This window comes from Euprymna scolopes, chromosome 5 (assembly GCF_053919585.1).
Source record: "Euprymna scolopes isolate OS-2025 chromosome 5, ASM5391958v1, whole genome shotgun sequence".
NCBI classification, from domain to species: Eukaryota; Metazoa; Mollusca; class Cephalopoda; order Sepiida; family Sepiolidae; genus Euprymna; species Euprymna scolopes.
Window position 1 is genome coordinate 98,320,222 of NC_136486.1, and position 25,312 is coordinate 98,345,533.

A 25,312-nucleotide genomic window follows, 5' to 3' on the forward strand; every position below is an offset into this window, starting at 1 on the left:
TAGTAGTAGTAGGATAGATGGAAGTTAAGTTACTAATGTTTCAGATGGGAACTTTCGACTATATCTAATATATAAACGGCTATATGTCTGTCGGTCTGTCTCCATATTTTCAAACTCTGTCTAAAACTAAAACTAAAAGTCGCAAGGTGGTGCTAGGGGCCTCAAATGATTGGATTTTTTATGGGCTGTTCTTTTATAGGTCTTTAGTTGGTTAAAATTGTTTTTAAGGGGTAAAAAATGGGCCCAAATTGAAAATAAATCGTTACACATTTTATACATTCATCTTAATTTATTTAAAATTTTTAATCATTTTAAATGCATGTCACGTTGGTACAGTGGTAACGTCACCAGCTTTGAATCCTACAGTTTCGATATCGATTGTAACTGATGGCACCTAAATACGTTTTTTTTTTTTTTTACTTTTGAAATCACGACTCTATAATAATATATCGAAATCTGGATAAATTAAAATATCATATTTAAACGTATTTTACGCTCGGGCAAAGCCCCTGCCAGTGTTGTTTTATAGCTTTGTTGATATTAGAAATAGATTTATTTAGGTCAACCCCGTTGAAGATCACTTTTAGATTATTTTCGTGATCTGTTCAAAGTATGTGACGCACTGTGTAGGGTTTTTGGTATGGTATGCAGATTGGTGTCTCTTCCTCTTTTAGTAAGTACATGGAGCTTGCATCCAGATGTATATGATAGAAATATGCTTTTCGGATTGGATTTACAGTGAAAGGTAGATACAGTCGATTCTAGCTAATGGCACCCAAGACATTTTTGTTTTTATTTTAACTTTTGAAATCGTTATTTTATATATATATATATAAAATAAAGAATATGGTCTGTAGTAATAAATACGAAATCTGCGTGAATTAAAATATATTTTAGCATATTTTACGGCACAATCACATTGACACCAAAGTTAAACATCGTCGAGCCTGGCCCATACCAGATGGGTGGCCACTTTAGGAAGGTGAGGCGCTGTATGTACCTCGAAGCAAAATACCAGGTTGGGAAACTGGTGGAGTCTGTCCTTCTCTCAAGAGTAGATGGGGCTCTCTTGAGCCGTGGTAGGCAACCTACCTAGTAATGGCGTCACGATAAAAAATATCCTTGATAACCCTAGCGAAGCATCAAGTATTGAGGTAGCGACAAGACTTGAATTGCACTACAAACTCGTGTAGTGAGTTCAATCTCGGCTGCGACCACATGTTACGTTTTTTAGCATATTTTACGACTGCCAAGGTCTCCCCCACCCCGCTAGTCTGTAAAAAACAATAAATAAAAATCCAACTCTAATTCTTAGCCTTCTTATGACTTTGACTCCTTCCGAATCCTTCTAGTAATCAAAATGTAATAATGTTTTTATTGAAATAAAATAATTTTTAATGAGACAAGTTCTTATACAGCTTCTTTTCTTTTTTCTTTTTTTCTTTTTTTTTAAACTAGAGGCATGACAAGCGCTTATCTGCTTTATGCATCCATGTATGAAAAGAGAATGACTGAGATTACTTGTGTCAGAAATAACTTCCCCCTCTTGTTTCATACTTGTTCAACTTTTCTCATTCACCTGTTATATTCTGTCTTGATTCTCTCTGTTGTCGATTCCGGAATGCACCTTTCTCTAATTATGTTTCTGATTTTTTTTTTCCTGAGTTTTATTTACCTGCGTTATCATACTCAAATTGGCTTTGTTTAAATTGCTAAACTAATTTATGATGCAACCAAAACTCCTGAAGACAGAAAATACCACACTTGAACTCTAAAATGACGAAAATCTTCTGCTTCATATGCTCTGAATTAACCTTAACGCTTGTCCATTTTGAGCGCTATTTGAACCTTAGTTCTGTATAAGTAAAGGGTTATAATATCTAGCAGAACGCCTATACAACTAAGATAGTTACTGCTGGTATGCTAATTTCAGTTAATGTTGTAGATGTGATATCTACCGCCTGCATACCAGCAGTAACTATCTTAGTTGTATAGGACGTGTTGCTTGTCACATCGTAGAATGTAGAACTGGATAAAAATATAAGAATTTAAAAATTGTATTAATATTTTGATAATCGTAAAGAATGAAAAGAAACTGTTTTAAAATATTACTGATCCCTTCTCTCTTTCACCATTTATAAACAAAAGGTACTTTCTCAATGATGTAGAATTACCTCTCAAAATCTTAATATAGCACTTCAACATTATGTAAAATGTACAAAACAAAAAAATTAATTCCCTTAAAACACTTCGCTAATGTCAGTCTAGAAATATTAATGAGGCTTCATTCTCGTTTTCAGCACAAGCAACGCCCAGTCCAAACATGTAAAAACATCTATATATTAATACGATAGTGCGTGTGTTATTTTGTGTACAACACTTGCATCTTTTTCTTCCAAGTCGCCTGATTGTTATGAACTCCCAATTCTTGTAATAAATAATTTTACCAAGAATTCTTTATAAGTTTTGGTTTCGGCTTCGATTATAACTAAAAGAACTCAAATTATATATTACAATAGAAAAATGCGAGCATGAAAAGTAATATGGTTAAGTTTAAACATGGAAAAGAAAAGGACAAGATATTCTAGTAAAAAATATAAATTTATAACTTAAAATATTGCAGCATTAAGAATTGATTATAAAATGTTAAATTGAATTTAAAAAAAAAATTCTTAATGCTGCAATATTTTAAATCATAAATTTATATTTTGTACTAGAATATCTTGTCCTTTTCTTTTCCATGCTTAAGCTTAACCATATTACTTTTCATGCTCGCATTTTTCTATTGTAATCCATGATTTTTCCAGGCTTCTAGTAAATTCACTTGTTCTTTGTTTAATTTCAGTCTTGTTTAAACATAACATACACATATGTAAAACAATGTACGGCACTCGTCTGCTTTCATTCTCTCTGTTTCACTTGTTACTTCTCTTTTTGCAAGAGCGGTGAATTAGTAGCAACACTAGTCGCTGAAGCGACGTGGTTGCTATGGAAATCAGTTAAAAAAAACAAAAAAAAAACGTCGCTCGCCTCCTTATGAATTTTTACGATTTTGAACACCAGTAAATTCATCATAACTTTAGTTTTACTGAATGAAAATTGAAAATGTTTTTTTGCAACATAGTTGAGAAGTAATAATTGTTTGAAATTTGGTTGAAAAATGAGTGAGCAGTGAAGCTTTAAAGCAGTTCTAAATGACTAAAACTGCCACTTAACCATATATTCAAACACTACCAGGTTTGAATGATATATGTACATACATATTTATTTTTCAATATATTACATATGAAAGAGTCCACTGTGGAATTTCCATAGGTCTCTCTAGTAGTTAATAAAAGCATGAAGTGAAGATCACATGATTGCTTTTAATTCCTCCAAACATTCTGTTAACATTTAGTGATTTAACAATATTCCTTGATGACTTTCCGGACTTGTATAACTCTTCAATCGACATTACCCTTATTCGAAGCCTGTGCCATTTCGCTAGAATTATATCAAATTGTCAGCAGTGTGTGTGTGTGTGTGTGTGTGTGTGTGTGTGTGTATCTACTCTCATATAAAAGTCACTTTGTGTGTGTGTGTGTGAGTTCCTTCCTCATAGGTTCTGAAACGGCTGAGCCTATTTTTTGCAAATTTCACACAAAGATAATTTATGTCTGGCAGTGTTCTTAGATATATTTTGTGCAGAAATTCATCTGATAAGTATCGAAACTCGAAAAACTCCGGTTTTAAAAATAGCTTTTCTCTCTTTATAGAAAAAAAAAAAAAGAATTTTTACAGGGAAACATTCTACGTTACACTAGCAAGGGAGATAATAAAATTTCAGCAGATCATTTCTTAATGATTTTCTGTGCCATTTCGCTAGAATTATATAAAATTGTCAGCAGTGTGTGTGTGTGTGTGTGTGTGTGTGTGTGTCTATATATAAATATATATAAAATTTCAGCAGATCATTTCTTAATAAAAAAAACTAGATTTATTATTATCTTAAAAAAAAAAAAAACCCAGATATTATAATCTGACGATATAGCTTAGTGGCAGAGCATTTGACTACATGCCTCCTGTTCAAGCCCAGGTGAACCTCAACATTTTATTTTAATTATTTCTTATTAATGATTTCAGTTTATAATAAAAGAAGAGGTACCATTTTTTTTTTTTAGAATCGCTGCAAATCATTTCTTCATATGCATATTTTAAAACTAAACATTAACCAGAAGTGACTTTTTCAGGGCATTCATCGCCAAGCCCAAATATCAGCTGACGTGATATTGTAAACACAGAATTTTATGAAAGCCATTATCATTTTTTTTTTAAATTTTTTTTTATGAATTCCTTCACCAGGAAAATTATTCCTCATAACATATAATAATCATTAGACGAGTGATTCTATAATAATACATATGCAATCTGCATAAATTAAAATATCATGTTTAAGTGTATTGTGCGACGGGGCAACGCCGGGCTGCCAGCTAGTATATATAATAAATGCAAATGACAACAACAGTAACATTTATTTTCAAAACGGATCGATTAAAAAAAACAAAAAAAAACGCATCAGTTTTTCAGTTGAAAAAAAATGATGTAAGGAAGAACGATGGAGAAAATATGATCAGACACTTATTTCTGGTTCGAATCTCGAAGGTTTTTTTTTTACTAACTCGACCCCCACCCCCCACCCCCACCTCATAATTTAAGGAAAGTAGAAAGTGGATCTTGTGTTTACTTTCGGCAACCCCGTAACTCTTGTCTCACTTATTTTGTTCTTTAGTTCTCACATTCCATAAGCTATGTTTCTGACAAAGAGGGGAAAATTGATGTTTTCTGGGTCAGCATCTATTCTATCTAACACTTATCATTGGCAAATTTTTGACCTTGAAGTACTCCTTACATCAACTGGCTTCATATCTTGTCAGGAGCGATTTTCACAAAAAAAAAAAAAAAAAAAAAATGGAAGTAAATGTGTTACAAAAGCTCAGAAAAACATTTGTACTGTTGATTTATTGTTGTTCGTTTTTAGCGATATATAAGCAGTTTTGAACCGTTGCTTATTTAAAAACATTTAAGTGATAAAAATTATGCATGAAAGCTGACAAGATATCGTGCCTCCTTGGTAAAATGCTAGATTGCTGGTAGTCTAGTAGTCGTGAGTTCGATCCTTGTTGATGGATGATCCATGCTGATGACGTGTTATATCCAGAAACACTTGTCCATGAATATATTTTATACATGTAAAAATATTTATTAAATATTTAATAAATAATAATAATAATAATAATAATAATAATAATGTGTGTGTGTGTATATATATATATATATATATATATATATATATATATATATATATATATATATATCATGCCGATATATATATATATATATATATATATATATATCATGCCGATATATATATATATATATATATATATATATCATGCCGATATATATATATATATATATATATATATATATCATGCCGATATATATATATATATATATATATATATATATATAGATATCATGCCGATATATATATATATATATATATATATATATATATTATGCCGATATATATATATATATATCATGCCGATATATATATATATATATATATATATATATCATGCCGATATATATATATATATATATATATATATATATATCATGCCGATATATATATATATATATATATATATATATATATATATATATATATATCATGCCGATATATATATATATATATATATATATATATATATATATGTATGTATGTATATAGGCCTGAAAAACATTTTAAAATATTAGATGTTAATGAAAATCGATAATAAAAATCAATGATAAATAGGGAACGCCCTGTAGAAAGAGAGAGAAGAGCCTTCCCCCTCAATGCTATTCATGGGATCGTTAATAACATTACAATCCTTTCTGCAATAGTCATATCTGGTACAATGCCTGACTTGTCCACCAGCTTTCAGTCACTAATATCCAACAGTCTTTGCTTAAAACTTCGGCACTTCTGCATTACATGGACGGCGCCCTTTTTCTTTTGGTCAGATAACACGGTAAATAACAAACCCGTTTTTTTTTTGTTTTTTTTTCTTTTCCGAACACAAAAATACTTGAAAACCCAGAATATTTATTGTATAAAAATGTATCAATATATAATTGTAAAAACATTTATTGAAAAGTCTGTGTAAGAAAATATAGTTTTAATAAAACAATTTTTGAATTAAAGCAACATTGGATTGCTCCCCCCCCCCCGAAACATTTGGAATTAAAGTAAAATTGTCATTGTAGCAAAATATAGTTTTGATCTTCTTTTTTTTCGGTGGCACCCGTTGAAGGATCAACAATATATTATAGCTTTAATTTTTAAATTGATAAACAATTTGAATGGAGAGAAACGCCACTTGACGACAGTTTAGTGAAACGCACAAAAGAATGGTGCCGTCCGTGTAATGTAAAAGTGCCAAAACTTCTACCCGATAACGACTGATGGAGAAATTCAACCCCATGGATTAAATAAAAAGGGTTAAGTTTTAAATTCTGTACAGACAAGGCTCACCTGAAAAAGATCGGAGGTTATATCTGTCGAAACGTTATAAAAATAACAAGCAAGATAAGAATAATAATCCGAAAAATCCAAATATATATATTTTTTTTAATTTCATTTTGTTTCTAACTTGAAAGTTGTAGAAATTAATAATATTGGTTTTAAAGCTAAAAACTAAAGTGCATATATATATATATATATATATATATATATATATATATATATATATATATATAAATCTTGTTCGTTACGGTACAACGCCGGGTGTACCTATTAATAATGTAGTAAAAATGGAAATTTAATGGCGATATAAATGCAGTCGTGTTTCAATCTCTGATCTCATGCGAGCATTCGGAATTATGGATTACACTCAGTAATAAGACCAACTGACATCGGCTCGTCTTGTTATGGATAATAGTTATTTTGAGTTTAAGTATCCGCTAATGAGGTCGAAAGCTTGTCATTGCTAACATCCTTCAACATTCTCGAGTTATCAAAATAACCGGTTGTGGTTCCTTAAATTAAAGACGGATATGAGCAATGCATACCCCCTACTCCGAAAAGTATCGACCCCCCTCGACATTCTTGGCTAATAGTAGGAAGAAGAAAAGGGAGTCATCGCAGGTAGGTGTCCGCTGTTATTGCTGTCATATCTATTAAAAAAAAAAGTCCAACACAACCCACAATCATCGTCCATCCCAACTTGGTTTAAAAAAAAAAAAACATAAAAAACAAACAAAAAAACGAAACACTGCACACTTAATATATTACTAATTAAAATCACTGGGAAAAATGTTTTTTGTTTACAAACAATACTGCTACTTCAGGTTAGCTCCTACTGATTATTAGTATGGTGACATCGTTTTTTAAAGAAAGAAAAAAAAAAGGCCCAAACTTAAGGCCCAAAGGCCACTCGAGGATAAGGGTTAATTGTGTCTGTTTGGTGGACAGTGAAACAGACTGACGGGGTTATTAATATTGGTTGTAAATTGATCAGAATTTCGTATTTGGATTATTCAGACTACTATTCTCATCTTGAGCATTATTTTCACAATGTTTTGACAATCTAATTCTCAGGTTTGTGTGTGTATATATATATATATATATATATATATATATATATATATATATATATAAGTTGAGTGGTTGTATTTAAATTCTGAAAAAACAACATATAGACACATATATTCGAATTAAGAATTTATTGTCTAACAAAAGAAATATTTAGAAGGGGTTATGTTGATTTCCTTAATCCATGGATTTCAATAAAGGCTCATATCAGAGGAAATGAAATGCGGTTAGCAAAATGTTCAGCTGTGATCGCCGTGAAAGTATTACTTCAAGTAATATCTATCAGGATCTTTCATCTGATTTCTCTCAGACTTGTGGGCCGGCTTGGAGTCCTCCTGCCACACCCAGGGTCTGCCAGCAGCCACCTGATTGCACCACACTCTTCAGCACATCCAGGTACACTTTGATATTGGCTTTCAAGCTAACTTCGAAGATGTGAGGTGGCATGATGTGGTCCTCACTTTTAACTTGGATCAGTAGAGAGCATGAGTTGTACAACGGCACATCTCCAATCTCGCTTGTCAAACATTGTGTCACTTGTAGACATGATAGAAGGCTCCTATCGCTCTTAGGATTTGTACACAACTGGCTAATTAGTAGATGGTCTGCAACAAAAAAGAATATCAGTTTTTATTGAACGGAAATGGAATCATGTCATCTTTTCTATGGCGACAATTTTATCGTCACATCTTGCATATATTAGTAACTAGCGGGGGTACCCGGCGTTGCCCGAGTGTTTATTTCCGGGACGGGGGGGGGGGGTTTAAAAAATGTTATGGTAGGTAAGTAGGAAGGATCAAACCCGGAGTCATGAGTAAAAGTAGGAAAATAAAGTGTGAAAAAAAACAAAAAAAAAAAACATCTGCAACGTTAACAGTTCGGCCACCAAGAAAAGTCCATTCCAGTTGTTTAGGAAAAAAAACAAAAAAAAAAAAAACGACTACGGTAGGTCGGCGCGGACGTGAAAATATAATGTGAATTGTCCAGCACGCTAACCACTACGCCACAGAGCACTGCAGCTTAGTTTAGTGATTTTAAATAACTTCACATGAAAGAACTGCGAAGCCAAACCGGTGTTCTCTTCTCAACTGTTCCTTGTGAACGATCCCCAAACGGTGTTAAGTGGTGGCAGGGGAAGGAGGAATTTATAAGAGAGAAAATATTTTACCACTTCCATTGATCTTAACCGATTTTGGCCGTGACTTCTCAGCAGAAAAAGTATAGAAATCTAAGATTATCAAGGAATTTGAGAAATAATAAGCCTATAACACACCTCAGATATTGTTCTGCCGTTTGTGCATATTATATTTGCATGAAATATCTTGATTTTTAATCCTATTAAGGTCAAAATCAGACGGGAAAAATGAGTTCATTTTATTTATATAGAGAAGAAGAGATGAGACGATTCCAATATATTTCCTGATTCCAATACAATTACCAATTCCATACTAAATTCCCGATTCTGATTCTTTATAAATCTCTGAATATGTAACTATAGTTATTATTTTGTCCTTGCTTACTATAACTCCCCCCCCCCAAAGAAAAACGCATGTTAAATGTGCAGATATTTTCCTAAATGTGAAAATATACTTGTGAAGGATGATCTATCGATTTTAGTTTAAAATCAATAAATATTTATTATTTTATTCTTACTTTCAGCAGTGGAAGATTTTGCTTTAAACAAAATCAAATTAAAAAAAACAAAACAAATGAATTATTTTGGCAGCGGAAAGAGGCACAAATTTTTCCGATATCGATTCCTATAGCCCCAACTTTTCTATTCTTAATTTTGATTCAGATTAATCGTCCCAACACTAATATAGGGGATTTAGCAGGAAAGCCAATAAATGAAAGAAAGGGTAAAAAATTAAAATATAAATAAATAAATATATATATATATATATATATATATATTACCATATCCAATAAAACTTACTTTTGTATCTACCTGGCGTATTTTTTTGTTTTTCTATGGAGGTTTTAAATGCTTGTTAATTATCTCAAATATTTAGTTTTTACGAGCGTTTTTACAAACAAGATGACAGGTTTATTTAATCATGAAGAACACTGTAGGCCGCCATCTTATTTGCAAACCGTTTGTAAAAAAGCATTTAAAACTACTACAAAAAAAATAAGCTAAGATCAAAGTGTAGTATCTGTTCTTCAGATGCTGCACTTCCATTTCTTTTTCTCTTTCGGTGGGGGAGCAGTCCTTCACGATTGAGACAATTTTTTATTTTTGTACTTTTTTCTCTACGTTAAAAAACGACCCTGGTGTCTAACTCTGTCCTTTGGGGAGAAATTGTAAATAGGTACAAAAGAAACAAGCCAGATAGTTACTAAAATAACTCTTATTAACTACTAGCTTGGGTGCCCAGCATTGTCCGGGTGTTTGGAGGTGTGTGTTGAGCAAAAAAAAAAAAAAAAAAGTGGTAGTTGGCAGGCAAGCTTTAACCCGTATTGCAAAGGAGGAAAAGAATGTGAAAAAAAAAAGTGACATCTTTGCCATTGCGTCCATCGCCAAACCGGAAGTGGCGAAAGTTTAAATTAAGGCTAGTCAATTGAAAAGAGGCGATGACTTTCAAAAATATCGGTGAACAAAAAAAAAAGCGACCCCCTCCCTGTAGAAAAGTGCCCAGGTGAGGGCGAAGGAATTTTTGTTTTTAGCCAATCTTTTTATATTTGTCATCCGAAGAGTCCAGCTTCAAATTGATACCGATCTTGTGAAAATCCGTCACTTCTGTCAAAAGTTTTAGGCAGACATACATACATACATTTAAACAGACAGGTGAGATTTATATTATAGACTAGCCTGGGCGCCCGGTGTGTGTGTGTGTGTGTGTGTGTGTGGAAAAAAAGGTTTTGGTAGGCAGGTAGGCTCGAACCTGAAGCTTTGAGGCAAAGGCGGAAAAGAAAGTAATATCTTGATAACTTATCGCGACGCTACGAGGACAGTGGAATTGAGGATGGTTGAAATTAAACAATTAAAAAGTAAGGTGAATGAGTTACCAGATGTGAGTAAATTTAATGAGGTCAAACATCATGTCATAGGGGAATGAAATCACTTAACTTTTTTATTTTTTATTATTTTTTATTTTTTAAATCGAATGCCATAGTACTCTGTTGATAAAGGGAATTCTCTTCTCTGCTATTCATAAAATTTGTACCTCCCAATAAATTCTTTATATAATTATTATTATTCTTTATGTAAAATGTAAGAACTTTATCTTTGCTTCACGCCAGTCATGGCATATTTTCACTCCTCAAAATTTGAAAAGGTCTAGAACCATTTTGATTTTTGTATTTTAATTTTTTTCTTGTCTGATGAAATCAAATATGATCGAAACGGTCTGCATATCGTAGCAAGATATGACTGTATTTACATAACGAATAATACAAAAAATATAATAAAAAAAAAATATAATTTGCTATCTTTGATTGAGCACTATCAACGACCCTTGTTAAAATTCAATTATTCTTTATTTTTGGATATCTTTCTACCTGGAATATATATATATATATATATATATATATATATATGATGTCACTGAAGAGTTTGGGACTGGAATAAATTTTTTATTTTTGATGATATCTTTCTGTAATTTTAACACAATCTGACTAAGACATTGGGAAATTAAAAAAAATGAATTCAAAATTCAAACAATCTTTATCTACGCAAAATAATGTCTTTTAAACCTTGCCCATGTTCAGTTTCATATATTTGTACGCTTTCCAAAATATTATTCATGGCAGATTGGAGAATCTCTGGATTGCGATTTAACTCTTATTTTGTTCCTGATGTTTTCCTTCAATGCTTACAGGGTTTGGGGTTTGTTAACATAGATTCTTTCTTTAAGATATCCCCACAAGAAAAAGTCGAGGCTAGCCAAGTCTGGGAAACGTGGTGGTCATTTGACATTGCCGTAGTGAGAAATAATGTTGTCGCCAAAGCATTGTCTGATTTTGGTAAAACAATTTCATAACTTGCGTACGTTGTTCAATGCTATATTATCCATAATTAACTTCCAAAATATTATCTCTAAAATACCTGAAATAGAGAAAAAAATAATCATTAATTATAAAATGACAAAGATTTTTAACCCTTCAGTAACTTTTTGGACACCCTGTGTATGTGTGTGTATATATATATATATATATATATATATATATATATACCCTTTCACGATAAAGCTAGAACCCAGAATTAGATAGAATCGAGCAATTGCATCGACAATGGACAACGCCAGACCCAAAGTGGGTTTCGATGTACTGCATCTCATCAGTGACATGCTCCGACATAGGCGTGAACCCAGGTCGTCGCACTCATGAAGTGTGCAATACTGACGACCTAACCATATGGACCACGGCGCAATATATTGGCTATGCCTCGATTTTTTAATTCTTATATTTTTATCCAGTTCTACATTCTACGATGTGACAAACAACGCATCCTATACAACTAAGATAGTTACTGCTGGTATGCAGGCGGTAGATATCACATCTACAAACATTAACTGAAATTAGCATACCAGCAGTAACTATCTTAGTTGTATAGGATGCGTTATTTGTCACATCGTAGAATGTAGAACTGGATAAAAATATAAGAATTAAAAAATCGAGGCATAGCCAATAGATTGCGTCATGGCACATATGGTTAGGTCGTCAGTATTGCACACTTCATGAGTGCGACGACCTGGGTTCGCACCTATGTCGGAGCACGTCACTGATGAGATGCAATACATCGAAACCCACTTTGGGTCTGGCGTTGTCCGTTGTCGATGCAATTCTGGATTCTAGCTTTATCGTGAAAGGTGTATGTGAACGGGTATCTATATATCTATCTATAATCTCCTCTTAATGTCTAATATATATATATATATATCTTTGTATTAATCACTGAAAATATATAATTAAACCTTCATAAAATTATTTTGTAACCGAATCCTCCTTTATACTGTTGTATGCTTCGAAAGTGCTAACTCCTATAGAAAAGGAATAGTCAACGTAATATTATAATGAAACAAGGAAAGTTTGTTGTCATAGAGGGTACAATAAAGGAGAGACGGATGTTACTGAGGAATTACTAAGTTATGAAAAAAAGATCAGTGTTATTGAATATATAGTCATTTATGGGGAAACTCCACATAGAAAAAAGGGTTTAAAGGTTTTGCAATCAATCTAAAAAGCTATCCAATAGTTTCTTTGCACTTTTTACATAAATATTTTGTTCCAATCAACATTAGCATTAAAAAAAAAAAAAAAAAAGCGAATATTATTGAATTATTCTTGGTTCCTTTCCATGTTGTCACTGTCAAATATCTTGTATACGTATATCGGTTTACCCAATCAACTTGTTAAGTGAGGATAAGAAAAATTCCTACCATTAATTTTTCTTAAAATAATTTTCCAGTATGATGACAGCAACAATACGAGTGAATTGCTTATACAGTAGAACTCCGGGATATAGCGTTAATCCGTTCAGGGGTTGGAATTGTAAGGTGAAATCACCGTATGACGGGGCTTAAGCAAAATTTTATACACTACATATTAAAAATTAGTTACAAAATACGGTACAGTATATAATGCACATGTATATAATTAAATAACATTATAAACAACACCGTAAGGCGGGGTAAATGGCGTAACCAGGGACTAGGAAAACATTTTATTCCACATCATAACCTGTAATCCGGGGCCACCGTATCCCCGGGGTTCTACTGTAATATAAAGAGCAAATGCCTGCGTGCATGTTTGTATGTCCAGCTAAAACTTGAAAACGACATAGCAAACATCCACAAAGTTTGTAGTGTTTTAATTGGCTTAACATGAGAAAAATAATATCGAAAGGAGGGTTCATGAGCACGGAAAATGGGGAAGAGGGTAAAAGAGAAAGATAAAACGGCTCGAAGGAGAGAAAGAGGAAGGGATAAAATTTTTAAAATGAAGATGTTACACTTCTATAGAATTTTTAATATGAAGATGTTAACTTCTGGTTAGTTTTTTTTATAGCCTTGGACAACGTTTGGTAGCCCTGCTAATATATCTCAATTTGTTTTTTCATGCAACTTTTATTTTCATGATTCTCTTCCTCGTTTAGATTACTGATTGTGTGCAAGTATACTTTCGTAATTTTTAAAACAATGCATGGAATAAAGCTTTTGAAGCCTGCATCAGTTTTTTGACTGGCACATCTGCATATACAAAGTGGTGGTAGTGATGGTGGGGTCTATAATGACACTTATGATTTTTTTATTCGATTTAAATAATCTCATTGTATTATGCATGAATTTATTTTCAAACTATATATTATAATATATGGGTTCGACTGAATTTTAATCTCGTTTAACTCCCACCTTGTAAAACATTAACAAACACTTGTCTAGCTATACTCACTGTCAACAATTTCCCTTACTATCTATCTCTGCCTAAAACTAAATGAAAATTCCTTGAGTAAAATTTATTTCTTAAATTATATGAAACAAAATACTACAGGACTGCTTTCTTGCTGACTATAACACGGTTGTTTTCAAGTTCAGTGTAAACAAATTCTTACTTAGCCATCTTAAATACTCAAATTTTACCCAATTTCCACCATTACCGATCGTCAGTGTTGGCCATCTGACACTCATAAACCCTCATCCTCGAGTAGCATTTGGGTCTTGGTAAATAGTGAGTCCCCCCTCCCATCCCAGTAACAAAATAGTATATTTTCTGTTGATTGATTTCATTATGATGGTTAAATATGCATGACTTTTTTGATAATGGATCAATATAACTAAATTATTAAACGTGAAATAGATCAGCTTTTCCATTCTGCATGCTCTCTTTTTTTGGCCTTTTGTCGCATTTTGTATTCTTCATGCAAATAAATATGAAACTGATTCCACTTTATTAACTTTTATCCTCGAGTGGTTTTTGACCTTGATAAGCGATGAACCATTTATTATATAGGGCGTTTCAAAACTAACCATCTACAAGGTGGAATAAGTGTCGTCCTAAAGAAAACAACACTACAGCTTTATGTAAAATTTATTTAAAAAATCAATTCAGGTAACTTCATTATGTAGTAGAGCTGACGCCTATTCAATGTAGCCGCCTTCATCCTCAATCACCGCCTTGTCCGGAACTGGGAGCATTCCTTTTCCACAAGCACGGGCGGGAGCTTGGTGAATGGTTGGCGGATGGCAGTGATCAGGCTGGCGTTGGTGTTGTAGGAGGTCATGTTGGTGATGTTCTCGATGTATGACCAAATGAAGTAGTCCAGCAGGTTCAGGTCATGGGGGGGGGGAGTGAGAGAACGGTACAACGTTGTAGCACTCCTTCTGAAGCCAAGCCTGAGTCTCTTTGAGCCTTGTGGGCTGGCACCGAGTCCTTCTGCCACATCCAGGGTCTGCCAGCGCCCACCTGATTGCACTAGGGGATGACCGCACTCTTCAGCATATCCAGATGCACTTTGGTGTTAACTTTCAAGCTGACTTCAAAGATGTGAGGTGGCATGATGTGGCTCTCACTTGAAACCACACCAAAAACCATAACTGTGGCCGGAAACTTTGTATTCATCACCCTGAGCACTTTCTTGTTATTCGTGGCAATCCAGCGATGCATTTTGAGGGTGCTGGCAATGGTCCTGTTGCCATAACTTGGATCGCTAGAGAGCATGAATTGTACAGCGGCACATCTCTGATCTTGCTCGTTGAATATTGTGTCACTTTCAGACATAATAGAAGGCTCCTATCAACTCTTGGGATTTGTATACAACTGGCCACCTTGTAGATGGTCTACAACAAAAAAAGAAAACCAACATCATCAAACGGAAATGGAATCATGTCGTCTTTTCTAGGGGGACAATTTTATCGTTCCGCTCTGTATTTTGAAATATGAATTAGTCTCAAAATAGAAGGCTAATTTTGGGACATCCTGTATATAAAGTATGTAACTAATTGTATCTTTCGAACTAACGACAAAAGAACTGTTTAGAAGAGTAAAAAAATGAGGAACTAAGTCACTAATAAATCACCCTTTATTTATAAGAGAACTATTAAGGTTTTTTTTTTTCATTCTGTTATAAGTTTGTGTTTTTTTCATTCTGTTATAGGTTCGTGTGTTTTTGTTTTTTTTTCATTATGTTATAGGTTCGTGTGTTTTTTTTCATTCTATTATAGGTTCGTGTGTTTTTATTTTCATTCTGTTATAGGTTCGTGTGTTTTTTTTTTCATTCTGTTATAGGTTCGTGTGTTTTTTTTTCATTCTGTTATAGGTTCGTGTGTTTTTTTTTCATTCTGTTATAGGTTCGTGTGTTTTTTTTCATTCTGTTATAGGTTCGTGTGTTTTTTTTTCATTCTGTTATAGGTTCGTGTGTTTTTTTTATTCTGTTATAGGTTCGTGTGTTTTTTTTTCATTCTGTTATAGGTTCGTGTGTTTTTTTTCATTCTGTTATAGGTTCGTGTTTTTTTTCATTCTGTTATAGGTTCGTGTTTTTTTTTCATTCTGTTATAGGTTCGTGTGTTTTTTTTTCATTCTGTTATAGGTTCGTGTGTTTTTTTTTCATTCTGTTATAGGTTCGTGTGTTTTTTTTTTTCATTCTGTTATAGGTTCGTGTGTTTTTTTTTTCATTCTGTTATAGGTTCGTGACGGAAATGACTTCACTGTCCTATTTTTTTCGATGCGGCAGCTTAATAATATGATAATTACATATGGCTTTCATTTTTTTTATTAGACGCTCTTTCTCTGGCCCTCGTTAACTTATTTACTGGCCATCCTGTGGTAATAGACGTAGAAATTCAATGAAGTAAAAAAAAAGAAAATAAATAAATAAAATAATAATAGAATGAAAAAAAAAAAAAACGTATTGAGCGCTGGAGATACGTCCATTCAACCAGTGCGAAGATGTTAGTTCGAACGTAAGCATGACAAAATTGGCGAAAATGTTTGTTCTAACGTGGGCATGACAGATTGGAAAAAATGTCCTTTTTACACTTTGTGACAGATGGACGTACGGACGGACAAAACCCCTCATAAATATTAAAGGACGCGTTTACAAACACTTGTTATCGTGTTAAGCAAGATTTTTTTTTCTGCTTGCAAATGTTAAGTGGTCATTCGTTGGGAAATTTGTGCCTTTCCGTTTTTCATATGCTCTAGTGAGCTACGAAGATTTTTCTTTTTCCAAACTATAAAAGATGCGCATCTTAAGAAAAAAAAAATCAAAATTATAGAATTATGACTTATTTCCATATTTTTGTATGCAGCATTAGCAAAAAGTGATTTTATCTGATTTTTTTTTTCTTATCAATTTAACACATTTTTTTTTCTTTTCTGCAGTTTAAAAAATGTTTTCAGCATTTGCCACTTTTCTTTTCCAACTTTGTCATTATTTTCTTTTTCTATCTTTTGCGTTTCTTTTTTATCTTTTTGTTTCTGTTTGCTCTTTGTCGTTTCTTTTTCTTTGTCTTTTCTTTTCCTCCTTTTTTGCTTCTCTTTCAATTGCCCCTCTTGTTTTTTCTCATTTATTTTTCTATATTTTTTTCGCTTATTTGCTTTTTTTTTTCCTTTCATTTTTCATTTTCTTTTCTTTAATTTTCGCGGCCACTTTTCGTTGTTTTTTGTTGATTTCATTCTTCCCAATTCCAAATATACTTATCTGCATGTGACGATCAGTTTTCACATAAACGTCTTAATGATGTTTTGCAACTACAGACTTGTTACACTGCGCTATTTTCAAAATATCTTCACCTCACTTTCAAAACTATTTAGTTCTCACTAACAAGACGTGAGAGTGGATAAAAGTAATTTTTTTATCTGAAATATATAGTTCATTTTTTTTTCTTGCTCTGACATTGATATTAAACGCCTACCTTTTCTATTTAAAAATTACTAAAGCGAACTTAATATACTCAGTCATGGATATGTCAGCGACTACACGAAGGTGAACTAATTTGCACATGCCTTTGAAAAGCAAGTGTTCATTACTTAATCATTTTTATGTTTTCTTATTAGATGATTCGTTTCATTTCACTATTACGCTGAATTTTATTTATGCATAGTTTCTACATTCTGCATAATTGCTTAGAATTTAAGATGAAAACCATCTAGCACACGGATATATATAATCTTGTAATCCTAAACTTACTTATTAATAGTTTTTCTTTTTCTATTTTATTATTTAATTCATCTAAAAAATTTTTTTCATATATTAGTAAAAATAGTAACCGTATTATTTCACATTTTTTTTGGGGGGGGGGAAGTGGTATTATCCACTGGAGAGCCATGTATTAAACAGCTGTCCTGTTTTTAAATCTCCGAAACAGCTTCATGGTAAGCAGCTGATGATCCCCGTTTTCTATTTACAAAATTTTAGTTAAGGTTTTCTCTTTTCACCCTTATGTAGTTAAATTCTGTTTTAAAATTGAAGACTTTTGCGAAATCGGTTTATGCAAATGCCAAGTCTATTTCTATTTAACAATTTTAGTAAAGACTTTTTTTTTTCTCTTTGAATTCTCTTTGATCATTATAAACGTCGGATTAAAAGTCAGATTATGTAGGTGCTAAGTCTGCGATAGGTTAAAGTTAATATTTTTTTTTTCCATCCGGTAATTTAAGCTGCATTCTTTATTTTTATTTTTGTAGTTTTTTATTCAAAGCTTCTTTAGACTATATATATACAAGTTAGAAAAGCATTTCATCCAAGGCATGAAAATTGTTAAACAAAATGTTTTTACTATAGGCTTTAAAAATAAAGGTACAAGATTCAATTTGAAATTTATTTATCTTCAAAGTGTACTTTTATAAATTTTACAAAGTAAGGTATGCAAATTTAATACCTTACTTTGTAAAACGTATAAAAGTGCACTTTGAAGATAAATAAATTTCAAATTGAATCTTATACCTTTATTTTTAAAGCCTATAGTAAAAACATTTTGTTTAACAATTTTCATGCCTTGGATGAAATGCTTTTCTAACTTGTATCCTATTTTTTTAAGATTATATTTTATTTAATTTATTAATTTGGATTTAAAAAAAGATGAATGTGATTTTGTATGTATTTATAAAAACTCTCCTACTCTCTATTTCAGATTGTAATTCTCCTCACTCCACAACTCTTTTTTGCAACTCTCGCTTTGTCATACATGTCTGAATAATAAGAAAATCTGAATTTTTTTTTAACAAAAACTTTAAAATAACGTTTTTAGATTAATTTTTTTAAAACTTCTTTCAGAATAGAAAATCTTTACAATTTAATAAGGAACATATTTCATATAGGTTTCATCAAAAATATTCAGTAGATAACAAAAAAAATAGAGATGAAAATTTCAAAAGGAGTGTATAACTGGTTACGCTCAATAGTAGTCCTCGCTAGCGAAAGACTTTGTTATTGTTATTCTATTATTATTTAAAACATTTTGTGTCCTGTGCTTTCGCGCGAGGACTAATAAATGACTTTGTTGGTATGTGTGCGAAAAGTTTCTACCAAACTCCTATTTGAATATTTAGTCTATTGAGCTATTGAGTTGAAATTTCATATATATGATATTTTGATTTGTAGCAGACTCTCGATTTGTTTTTTAGCCCGTAAAATAGTTGCTAAAAGGTACAAAATTAAAATTAAAAAAATGACCTGCCGTTTTTTCTGCGCATGTGCTAATTAAAACTTATAGGTTAAACAACTTTATTTTTTGTAGTTTTTGTATACGAATGGATTTGGGTCGGACACTAATCTCGAGACTTGTTTTGGTTTCGATTCTAACTCATGTCACACAAGTTTTTTTTTCTTTTAAAATCTTTACTATATATAAGATCCAATATAATAATCGATAGAGAATTGGCTCTATCTATACATTATTGCGATAGCGTGTGTGTTATTTTCTGTGTCATATTTACAGCCGGGTCATTTGTTATGTACTTCCATTTATTGTAATAAAATTTTTTACAAAGAATTCTTCATAAGTTTTGGTTTCGGTCTCAATTGTAGCTGATGGCACTGAAATCATTTAATTTTTAAAAAATAATTTTATCAAGAATTCTTCATAAGTTTGGTTTTGGTTTCAGCTAATAGCACTCCAATAATCTATTTTTTAAAAATAATTTTATCAAGAATTCTTCATAAGTTTTAGTTTCGGTTTCAATTTTAGCTAATGGCACCTTAGTAATCTATTTTTTTTTTTTTTTTTTTATAAATAATTTTATCAAGAATTCTTCTGAAGTTTTGGTTTCGGTTTCGATTATAGCTGAAGGAACTAAAGTTATATTCATAAGTTTGTGATTCGGTTTCGATTCAAGCTGATGAACCCAATCATCATCATATATAAATATATTTTATTTTTGAAATTGCAACTTAATAATATCTAAAAATCGAAAGAACATTAACTTTATAATAATATATACAAAATCTGCAAGAATTAAAATATATTTAAGCGTACTTTACGATCGGGCTATGTCGGGTGGCCCTGCTAGCTTAGATAAATACTTTTGCAGTTTTAACAAAATAGATACAATAATATCAGAGCATCTCCATTTACACTGAACATCTACAGAATGACAACATCAATATATTACATATGAATCAGTCCCCTGTGGAATTTCCACATGTTCTGCTAGTAATAATAAATATGAAATCTGCACAAAATATCATACACTAATGGATAAGGCTGGAGAGCTCGTATATTTTGGTTTTGATTCTAACTGATGTCACACAAGTTATTTTCTTTTACTTTTGAAATCATTATTATGTATTAGGTTCAATATAATAATCGATAGAGAATTGGCTCTATAATAAATATGTGACCTGTATGAATTAAAATATCATATTTAAGCGTATTTTTTAACTTTTACTTTTGAAATCATCATTATTGGTTTCACACAAGTTATTTTCTTTTACTTTTGAAATCATTATTATGTATTAGGTTCAATATAATAATCGATAGAGAATTGGCTCTATAATAAATATGTAACCTGTATGAATTAAAATATCATATTTAAGCGTATTTTTTGATTGGATATTGCTGGGCCGCCTGCTAATGTGTGTGTGTAATGAGAAATAATGGTTTAAAATAGGAGCTAGAGAACAACGGAAGAATATAAACTTATGGCTACCACTTATAAAAAAGGGTGGAGTATATGAATTTCACACCATCACTGAATAAGCGGATATAATAAGGGGGAAGGGGCAATCCTCTAAAGCTATAATAGATTTAATGTGATGAAGTAGGATGGATTCATTTACATGTTCTGAGAAATCAAGACAAAAAACAACCAAGGATACTAAGAAAGACGCAAGGGAGAAAAGAAAGAGGAAGAATAAAAAGGGGGAACTATAAATGATTCATTGGTGGGGATTCTAAGGCATGTCTTTCTCCTTCACATATATATATATATATATATATATATATATATATAAACTTACTTGGGTGTCATCAGTTAGAACCGAAACCAAGGAACAACCGGAGTTATGTATTCATCAACGTTTTGTCTTTATTTCAAGACTTCATCTGGATGAATCAAATCAATGAATCAAAGGAAGTCTCGAAATGAAGACGAAACGTTGATGAACACATAACTCGGTTTGTTCCTTTTTATTTCTCTATTTTGTCGGAATACTATTTCCATTATTTTCATCATATATATAATATATATATATATATATATATATATATATATATATATATATATATATATATATATAATTATTTTTTTACTATAATAATTAAATACCTACAGACACTAGTGTTTCATCCTTTCGGGATTCTTCAGTCGAACGATTCGAACCCCGCGACACGAGACATCTCTGGCTCGATTAGCGGAGGCCGTATCCATTCGGCTACCATTAACCGTGTGAAATAGCGTTGAATTTTAAACATTTTAATTTAAATGTTCATTACGTCAGACAGACAGTGATCAAATCGTTATACGATGATCTACGCATAAGAGCTAAATTGACCGACTTTTAATTCAACTGAAAGTGCTCAACGATAAGAAACGAATTTCTTAAAGGGGCTGTCATTTTGGTCAAGATCAAAGTGTGGTATCTGTTCTTCGGGTGCTGCGCTTCCGTTTCTTGTTCTCTTTCAGTGGAGGATCAGTCCTTCACAACTGAGACAATTTTTATTTTTGTACCTTTTCTCCACGTTAAAAAACGACCCTGGTGTCTAACTCTGTCCCGTGGGGAGGCATAGTAAATAGGTATAATAATTAAATACCTACAGACACTAGTGTTTCATCCTTTATGCATACTAGCAGGCCGCCCAGCATTGATCGCAAAATACGCTTAAATATGATATTTGGATTGATACAGATTTCGAATTTATCATTACTAAATATTGAACCTAATATTTAGTAATGATTTAAAGTTTAAAAAAAAAAAAAAAAAGACTCGTACACTATCACTGAGAATCGAAACCAAAATGTTTAGCCTTTGATTTACTTTTTCCTTTGGTGTTAATGCCCGAGTTATGGAGAAATTAAAACATGAACCAATAGGTATTACATTATGAATGCATATTCGTAATGCTTTCACCTGGCAAATTCCATTTTTAAAATGTTCACACTTTTGTACCGATTTTCCCCAGGTAAAACCTAAATATAAAGTTTTGCATGGGTTTGAATACCCTATATATTAAGTTTAATGTTTGTAGACCAAAAACTGACAGGAAAAAAAAAACATTGGTACCGTCGGTTTCAAATCAAAACAAAAAGGGACCAATATCTAGTTGCTTTCGTTTTTTAGTTTTGAAATTTTCTAAATAATCGAGCACTCTGCCAGTGTTCTCTCCCACTACCCATACATAGGTGTGCATATATATATATATATATATATATATATATATGATGGACTCTTCCATCGATTTCGACGTACGAGCTTCCGCCACAACTGAGTTGCTTAAAAATCCACACAGATGATTTGTTTATAGTGGTGAAGGCTTTGTAGTGAACCAACCACTCTTTTTGGTATGCTAACCTTTGTCGGTGCAGTTGACTGCCACAAGACAGAGTATACAGTGGGCCGCAGTTTTTACATTAGTTTCCTTCTCCTAGATGCATGTCTTAATGAAGACTGGGGGGGGGGCATCTCTCCTAGTGAATTAATGCGCCTCCAGATACCAACCTGGAAATTTCTATGACTTGGCGCTGTACATACAACACCTAGCCTTCCCAGATGGTCACCCATCTAGTATTGGCCAGGCTCAACATTGCTTAACTTCGGTCATGTGGTGAGAATCTGGTGCCTATTTAGAATTATACTTGATTAAAAACAAAAATACAGACAAATCTTTATGATGTACATACTCGTCACAGAACAAAAATATCATATTCCAAAAATCGCATAAACTTATCAAGTAATCGTTTTTTTTTTTTTGTTTTTTTAAGAAAATCAAATTTTAGGATTTTTAGTGATTAAAGTTTTAATTATTTTGAATACAAACAAAATTTCTGTAGTTGAATTGAATTATTGTCCTTGAATTTTATGCAAAATTTGAAACAGTGTGGCCACTCAAGACCTCCTCATGGCTCCCTAATATAATTTAATTTTATAAATTAAAAAACATCATAAATATTTTTTTGTATTTTTTGTTTTTTAATCAAGCGCAATTCTTAATCACCAGATTCTTTGTTACTTGGAACATATACTGCAACTCAATTATGTAAATATGACCAGAAAAGGTATTGAACTAGCACAGTTTTTTTCCTTTCAATGGCCCTGTAGACATTCCTGGAACCATGCCAGAAAGACTTGTATATTGCTGATACACAAAACCAAAATATTGGTAATTTTTCAATTTTTATAGGTTTAAAATGCCTATTAATTGATGTAAAATACACAAGATGTATCCATTATTTTGTCCAAACCCTATATATATATATATATATATATATATATATATATATATATTGCCATGCATTCATAAACACTAGTTTAAATTTAACAAATATAAACCACCATAGCTCATAAAAAACTTTCTTATTAATAATATATCCTAGATTTTGTAATAGAATATCTTTATTAATAAGATGTAGATCATCATTATTATTAACAAACTTACCATTATTCTGTATCTTAGTTAAATTTCTATTCAAATTTAACCTTTATAAGTTATTAATTTTATTAATTCCAACAAATAAATAAATAAAATAAATAAATAAATCAATTATAATATTACTAAATTTACTCAATAAAATTATCTTATGCTATACGAAAAAAACAGCATTCGACCATATTACTAGACAAAACAAGATTATCTCCCTTCATATTGAATACTTACATTTTTATTTAAACCTTAATTAAGCGAAGATGAAATAAGCTACCTGTTAGAAACTTCCCTTTTGGCGTTTCAATTTGAAATTAAGCAGTTGGAGCATGTAGAAGCTACAGACAACATCTAAATGAATTGCTCTGAGGATTGTTACGTCTTTCAAAGGGTGAACCATTTTAAGGTAAAAATATATATACTGATATTTGTTGAAATTCTCTTAATAGCATCTTATTATAACATTATACATAATCTAAACCCAGCTTTGTAATTTTATTCTAACTTTTATTATAAACCAATATTACTTTACTTATCTACATCATTAATTAACTATTTTCCTTATATTTTAATATTTTCCAGATTCATCTGCACTACTTAAATGCTAGGTTTATTTATGGTGCCTTTTATTTACCCCCCCCCCCAATATTTTGCTGATGAGAAGACTTTTTCATAAAAAACTATATGCTAAAATTATTGTCCTTGACTCAATGTCTGTCACAATAAAAAAACATCGTTTCCGAAACGATCGCACAATTTATTGGCTTTGTTGTGCTCCTTATGAAACGGATTTTTAATTTTTAATCTTAATTTTGAATTATAAATTAGCAATCACCTTGCCAAATATATATATATATATATATATATATATATATAAAACAATATTACATAGTCGCTACACTGAATATGCTAATGTTTCAGAGCTTTTTTTTTCTTACTCCTGTCGACGGTATATGCAGTTTTTATTTTTTTTCAACTGTCGACGGTACATGCAGTTTTTTTTTTTTCAACTATCGACAGTATACAAAGTTTTTTTTGTTTTTTTTAACTGTCGACGGTATTTGCAGTTTTTTTTTTCAACTGTTTTGTACAAACCTTTAATATTACTGCATATTTTTCAGCATCAATTTTCATAATCTTTAATAGTGGTTCCACAGATAACTACATTTTATCTATTTATTTTTTTTTGGCACTCGTTAAAAGCGGTTGTATTTTCACCCCATAAAAACTACTGCAAATTTTTCCTAAAATATTCAAATTAAATATAAATTAAATTTACTTAAAATATTTACTGAAAATATTCTGCATCTAAAATGAGACGATAATTCGCACACAGCCTTTCTGTCCCCCCCTCCAATTGTTTGAATAGATTCTATCAGATACTTGTTCTGATCAGAATCTAGTTTTTCTTCTCCCCCCCCTCCCCAGCTCTTGGATATCGTAGATATACAAAAGTGAGTTATTAACTTTAACCTAGTTTCACAGCGATGTGAACAGCAGCAAATATGTTGCAGCCTATTTAATATGTATGAGGTGCAATCACTTGGAAGGCAGCACTTTTTTTTTCTTGTCCTTTTTGATGCAATTGATTCGATGGTGACTGCGATATGCAACTCTGTTCTGCTGATTTAAAATAACTCTTTAAGCTTTCACTCTTTCTCCACCCCCACTT

The 25,312-nt window shown here is 31.7% G+C and overlaps 1 protein-coding gene across 4 annotated transcripts in view; it reads left to right on the top strand.

The window, feature by feature from the left end:
• The window catches only part of LOC145276933 (multiple PDZ domain protein-like), a 521,741-nt gene that overhangs the window by 204,444 nt on the left and 291,985 nt on the right, over positions 1-25,312 (top strand). The window contains exon 1 of one of the 4 annotated variants that reach the window (XM_080128418.1): positions 23,873-24,046. The exons of the other annotated variants lie outside the window; for them this stretch is intronic. The gene's annotated coding sequence lies outside the window, so the exon portion shown is untranslated. Of the gene's footprint in view, positions 1-23,872; positions 24,047-25,312 lie in introns of those variants that run through there. 4 annotated transcript variants of the gene reach the window in all.